Here is a 7243-nt window from a genome sequence, read left to right on the forward strand (position 1 = left end):
TCACTGTTCTTCAAATATAGACTAATGGAATACATTCAGAAGAATCACTTTAATTCTGATACTGCTTTAAAGAAAGGTTCAGGCACATACAAAATTTAAAAGACAGTTCTTCTACAAACAAAAATATTATCAAAACGATTCCAAATATCAGACATGAAATGGCTGTTATCTGTTTACAAAAAGCCTAAACTTTATGAAACTAAATTGTAAAATGTAAAAAGAAAACAAAACCAAAAATTAAAATTTCTCCAAATTTAACTTTTAGGATCTTTCATTACAATTTTGTAGTATTTGAAGATTTTTTTTCAAGATGGCATAATTAAGTATTTTAAACTCTTAACATAAAGCTTTTATAAAGCCTGCGGCAGATACTGGCCTTAATCACTAAATGTTAAACTAATAGTTACTGTTAAAAATGCTGTACTTATTTTTTTTTAACTTCATGTATTTTCAGAATTAAAGTAAAAATAGATAATTCTAAAATAATCTGAAAAACTAAATTTTGTTTATTAACAATCAATTTGGCAATTGATTTATAATTCAGAAAAAAAAGAAGATAGGACTAAAATATGTTTTATTTGGGAATCATAGCGTGTAAATATACTGGAAGCATGCAAGACATTTTATCACATGTTTATGTGAACCTTATTTTAAAAGAAAAAACCAAATTATAGAAAGAGGATGTTATCCTTTTAAATTACATTGTTTTAATTTTTGCCAAGCTGGAACATTTTGATGAAGGCGTAATTGATAACTATAGAAATTCATTGTCAACATAGTCCTGAAATTTGCCTTTAATAATTCAAAAATATTAAAAAAGACTAAACTAAACAATTTTGGACTAATAGTTAACATATGACATTGTTAAAAACCAATATAATTTTTTACATTCTCCCATAAGAAATCATTGGCAATTTCTAAATTTTAAGATGAATTATTTTTAATTCATAAATATTTTAATTTAGGAATAACATTATTGTAAATATTGAAAACTCTTCCTATGCTTTTTAAAAGTTTAAATTCTTGATATTTGAAATAATAATATTTGAAATACTAAAAGGAAGATGAGCTAATTTCATTAAAGTTTTATTTCTATGAAAAACAAGGAGCTGCTAAGAAAGTATTAATTGCTTAAGATTTTTTATTTCAATTTTTGAAAAATTGAATTAAAAAAAACTCTGCATTATACCATTTGTAAAACAATGGAAAAGTATACATTCTGGATAGAAATCCTATTTAAAAACATTTACTAAAAACCAAAAGCAATTTTAACTAAATATAAAAAATTTTAAATTATTTCAGTTAAGCTCTTCTTACATTTATAAAGCAGAATAACAAAATTTTATTTTGAGTGCCAAAATTTAAGTAATTTGGTATTTTATTGCTCAGATTTTTGTAACCTTTAGTTGGAATATAAACCTTCTACTTACTTCAATTTATTTATAAATTCTAAACATAAAGTATACATTCTAGAATTAGTCACATATTTATTTATTGGTTTTTAAAATGCATATAAAAATAATGCATTTTTGTTTTTACAAACAAATAAATGAACTAGTAGCAAGAAACAGAAACCATATGGCATATTAAAGATTTCTTGCATTTTATTTTTTAAAATTTGCTAAAACAATAATTTCAGGAAAAGGATTATTTTCATTTTATCTGAGACCTGTAGTAAAATAAGTAACATTTTCAAAGGAAAATAATACTATTCTTTTTAAACTTTCCATTTTGCCAACTCTTAGGCTTAAATGAAACAGATGCAGCAGATTACAATTTGATGCAAAATGTAACTCAAAACATGGTTCATAATCTTATCTTACCAAACTAAGTATTTGCATTGATATAGAAATAAATATTACACATTCTATAGGGTAAAAATAATAGTAAAATGGGTATTACACAGAACGTAGGAGCTACTACAGAAAGAATCAATAAGGAGGGAAATTTTAATACAGTTTTAGAACCTTCAAATCCATGCTAATCAGTTGCATTTACTTTACTTTCTTAATGAATTAAACTCACAGTCTTGAAAGCTGCAGAGGGGTAGCTTGGTTTTAGAAGGTGCACAAAGGTTAGATGACTCGGTTCTAGCTACCTGATGTTTACAAACATCCAGTTGTCAGGCTTCACCCAGGCAATAGTCCTGCGCAGATTTCTGGTTTTTCATACAGATATACTGACATTATAAAAACATGGTAATTGGTTTTATAGTGATTATATGGAATTATACCAACATTGAAAGAAATGTTAGGGATAAGCCCTATTATCTCCTGAATTTGCTATTTAAATGTTTAGGTATTAGTCCTTGATTTAAAAACAAAATTAACTCAATTACAATGAACTGCATTTAAGAAAAAAAATATATATATATATATTTTTTTTTTGAGTTAAAACAAAATACATGATTTAACAAAAAATTTATGCTGATATCAAATAGGAACCATAGATGAAAACTAAAATGACAAAAAAAAAAACCCTAAAATGGCATTTTACTGTTTTGTTATTTACTATTATGCATTCATTAGATATTTAAAACATTTTAAAAATAGTGATGTTATATCTGTTAACGTGTAATTTTTAATTAACTTTAAAAAATTTTATAGTATTAAAAAAATCTATATTCTGGTGTCAGAGTATTTGCCAGTATCAATGAAAGCTTAACAAGTAAATTGTGCCTATTTCTAAAACATATTTTCAAATATTCTAAATGATATTCCTCTCTAGATTTTGATCAAAGAGTTCTGATATAATGCTAACCTTTAGACTCTTGATCATGATAAATCTTTAAGAAGTTTTAATTTTGTGTAATGTTAAAAAAAATCTTATCTGTATTTTCAAAGTATTATTAGAAAGAACTGAAAAGCAGTGGCAAATTTTTCTTTTTGTCAGCTTTAATGTAGGTAATAATAATATTTTAAAACTCTCAATACTGGTCCAGAAGTTTTTGTCTTTTTGACTTTTTTTTTTTTTTTTTACAAAATACCATATAAGAAGAAATATAAGCAACAAGGATTTACTGTATAACACAGGAAGCAGTATTCAATATCTTGTAATAACCTATAATGGAAGTAGTCTGAAAAAAAATGTATATATAACTGAATCACTTTGCTGTGCACTTGAAATTAAATCAACTATACTTTAAAAAAAAGAAGAAATATAAAATTATGGTTTAAAATGTTTGCAACATACCACATAAAACAAATATTACAAAGCAATTATTTTTTTTAATTACTAGAGAAATTAGATCCCATTTCAGTACAATTTTCTTTCCTTTTTTAAATAAAATTTAAAAAAATTTTTTATTAGCTTCTCATGTTTTGTTTTTATAGTGAAATCTCATTTTGCTGAAGAACTTTCTGTTTGAAACTTACCCCAAATAAAATAGATTTGAGCATTCTCAGCGACATTATTGGTTCAAGCTTGGCAACTATTGACTACATTTCTTTTGCTATCCACATGTTAACAAAAACAACAACAAACCGTCTGGCCTTGATCACTTCTCACTGTCACTGTTGACTAGAATTTTAGAAGCATTTTTAATTCTCAAGATTTGTTAGGCATTCAGATGAGCACTGGCTCACAACTCACAGATAAAAAATCGGCTACCCAAAAAGAATACGTTGTGCAAATATGAATGTTAATAAAAATGGACAAGAAGACCAGTTCACCCTCTCGCAGTTTTTCAGGCTTTGACTTAAAACCATTGTGTCCTAATACACATTTGGCTGGGTTAGAACTAGTCTCCAGATCTGTGTTAACTTTCTAAACCTTTTTTTTAACCTGTATTATAGCCATAGCCAAAGAAATAAGAAATGAATGGATGTATGGAAGCACACATGTATATTCTTTTGGTTTTATATATTTATTGTATTCATGGTTCTAACTGAACTGTGATACTACGTTATACCATCGGTAGAGCTATCCCAAACCTCTCTTAAAAAGCTCTGAGATTCATCTAAGTAATTTTCAAACAATTACTGTCGACTTTTGCAACGTCATTTGACTGGCTTAATCAAAAGTGTTATGAGCTATCCAAATAAGCATTTAAGAATGTCACTCATCTTTACTGATAATCCATACCATTAATCTCATAACCACATTTCACCCAATGTCTGGGTCTACATTTGTAATTGTTACAAAGCAGTTACTTGGCCAAATGTGATCCCACCCTTACTTTTCTTTTTTTCATGTTGATGGAATTGGAAGTTGATTTACCCAGGACTATTTTTCTAGGGAAACATGGATGATGGGTGGAGGAGGGTGGGAGGGGAAGGGGGTTGAAGAAACATCTTTATTCCTCTCTGTCTACAAACCTGGAAAGATCTAGTTAACTGCCAATTCTGACAAAGCCTATTTGCAATCCCTTTGCATTGAACAAATGACCTAGACTTCTTGACAAAATATAATAATTTTTTATAATATTATAATTTTACAAATGAGCAGTGTCAAGTGATTCTAATGGGGTCCTGTGACATCTTGGTTTTCAAATTGTGATCATATGTGTTATTTTTGTTCGTTAACAGGAGTAAGTCTAGTTCATTATCGCTAAGTGTACCTTGAGAAAGCTACTATAATTTTTTTTGTTTGTCCTTGGTATTTGTTCAATTTTCTCTCTTTCTCAGCTTTAAATCTATTGGGTGACCCTAACCAACATAGAATATGCTGTTCTTAGAAGAGCTCATTGGCAGATGGTTCAAACCCCTTGGGGATCCCATTCATGGAGTTTATTGAGCCTGTCTGGTGAAGTTTCCTCCTCTCTCTTCTTCCCTCTTCTCTCTTCCTTATCACTTCTCTCTAGGTCTGCGTAGAAGGACATATTACCTTGGCCACAGGCTCAATGGGTTTACACCAGTTTCATTTGGTGAATTCCTTGTGACTGCAGGCTCTTTTCTGTATTAAATGATCGCTATAAAATAGGAAAGCCCATAGGGTTGGACTTCCCAGCCATGGTAAAACCTGGTGTTAGGTCCAGAAGGGAATTTACAAATCAATACATTCTCCATAACTGTTTAGTAGGGAGGTTGCAGTGTTGGAATTCATTTTTTCATGGGAAATATTTGTATTCAGTCTGATCTCCAATTCAAACAGGGTGTGTTTAATTTTGTTTGCTTTTTTAAAAATTGGGATACAAAAGAAAAATCATAATATACACAGTATGAATGTAGACGCTAAACAAACAGAAACTATTGTTTTCAGATGTCAGTTAGGAGAACCTCTGATTCCGTGTCCAGGAGATCTACTTTAATTCTGAGTCTGGCAGTGACTCCTGGTGTAAACGTCTATAGTAATTTCTTTGTCTGGAAAATGGGGATAACTGTATCTACCACAGAGGTTTCCTTACAGGATTACTTAAGGTGATGAATGTTTAAACATTTTGGAAAGGTGAAATCCAGTGCATAGAAAAGAGAACTGGACAGGAGGCAGAAGTTCCGGATTTTTCAACTTGTTGGTTGTGTCGCTTCGGGTACTTTCCCTCTCCAGATCCCAGTCTCCTTATTTATAAAATGTTAAAAGTGGACTAGATGAGTTTAAGTCCTCTAGTAGCTTTGACAGCTTGTCTTCGGGGATGATGATGAGCCTTAGGGCTGGTGTCTATTGACAAGATAGCAAGTCTCCGAACTACCCCCAAGGTGGAGGGTTTCCAAGGTGGTTTTTTTTTTTTTTTCTGTGCTTGCATTAATGCGCTACATTTCTGTTTGCGCCTCATGCCTCCGTTTTTTTAGGTGATACTGCCCTGGAGGGTATTACAAACCACGACAAGCCCCTGTGCATCCAGGTTTCTGTGACAACCAGAAGCATTTTTGTCTAAATGCCCCGCAGTGGAGTATCTTGCCATAGAGTGGACTGTGGGGGAAGGTTCGCTATTCGGCTACCTCAACTTCTGTGTTTCTGTGAAGTTCATCTACTTGTAAGAACCTAACTGGATGGCTAATTGAATGGGTCAAAAGGATGAAGGTTCAAGATGGCTGAGTTTTTACTGCCTTAATTAATATGTCACCTCTATTGAAGTTTCCCCAGCACTGGATTTAATGCCCTGTAAATTGAATCTTAATCGTCTAATAGGTTTCTTTTCTTAAAAAAAAAAAAATGTACCTTTGTCTTTCTAAAGTTGGTTGCTTGGACACATGATTTAGACTAAAAAGGAGATTTAAGTTTTGGTGCAGTCAGAAAATAGATGGTGGCTGGTTTGTCCAGGGGTAAAACAAAACAAAAGAAAACAACTATAAAGTTTTTTGAACAAATACAGATTGGATAGAAAGTAAGGGATCTCAAGTGTCTCTTTATAAGTATTATATTTAACAAGAGAGCTCCAAGTCCTCTTGTAGCAAGAGGACTTTCTAAAATATATTTTAGAAATAAACAGAATTTACTTGTTAAGCTTTCATTGTTACTGGCAACTACTTTAAGAGGCCAGAATATAGATATTTTAATACTATAAGAAATTTTTAAGTTAATGAAAAAGTACATGCTAACAGATATAACATCACTACTTTTTTTTAAAGAATCTTCCAAACATTTTCCCTCAAAATTCCTAAGGGCAGTTTCTTATTTGTCCAGAGCATGGTCAGTCCTAATAGGCACCAGCTGAGCTCCTTTTGACCCTTTCTGTTAAAAGAGACCATTAACATTAATACTGGGAGACAAGAAGGTCCCATATCAGGAGACTGAATGAACGACAGAAAAATGAGTTTCTCTCTATCTCTCTTTCTCTTCTTTCCCCTTCATTTCTTTCATTGTAAGAATTGTTCTCTATTAAACCCTGAGCTGTTCTGCCCTGAAGTTACCATGCAATGAGCTATGGATTCTCATAGAAAGGAACCACCTTATCAATATTTGATTTAAAGCTCAGTCTGTAGGGATCCTGCCATTTTTCTGAACCGTGGTTTCGACTGTGTCTGGGAGAGCCTCTATGTCCTATAGCCAGTGTCCTGTTTTTTCCCTATCATGTCTCCCTCTCACCACACCTGGGCTGGAGAGCAATCCGGGAAGCAGTTGGTTGACCATGCCACATCAGGGTGCATGTGTGAGGGAGTGGGAAGTGAGAAAGGAGGGATGGAGAAAATGGCCAGAACTTTTCCTTCTTCTGAAAAGTTGTCAGAAAGCACAATTCTTCATCTTTTAGTTTTGCTAGCTATTCTCTATCATGTCCCTGGCAGTTCCTTCTTTTGATCTCTTTGCCATCTATTGAAGAAGATAAACGATTCAGAAAGCTGTATGACCTTGGTAAGTCATTTTACCT

The sequence above is a fragment of the Balaenoptera musculus genome, chromosome 8 (assembly GCF_009873245.2).
Source record: "Balaenoptera musculus isolate JJ_BM4_2016_0621 chromosome 8, mBalMus1.pri.v3, whole genome shotgun sequence".
Taxonomy (NCBI): Eukaryota; Metazoa; Chordata; class Mammalia; order Artiodactyla; family Balaenopteridae; genus Balaenoptera; species Balaenoptera musculus.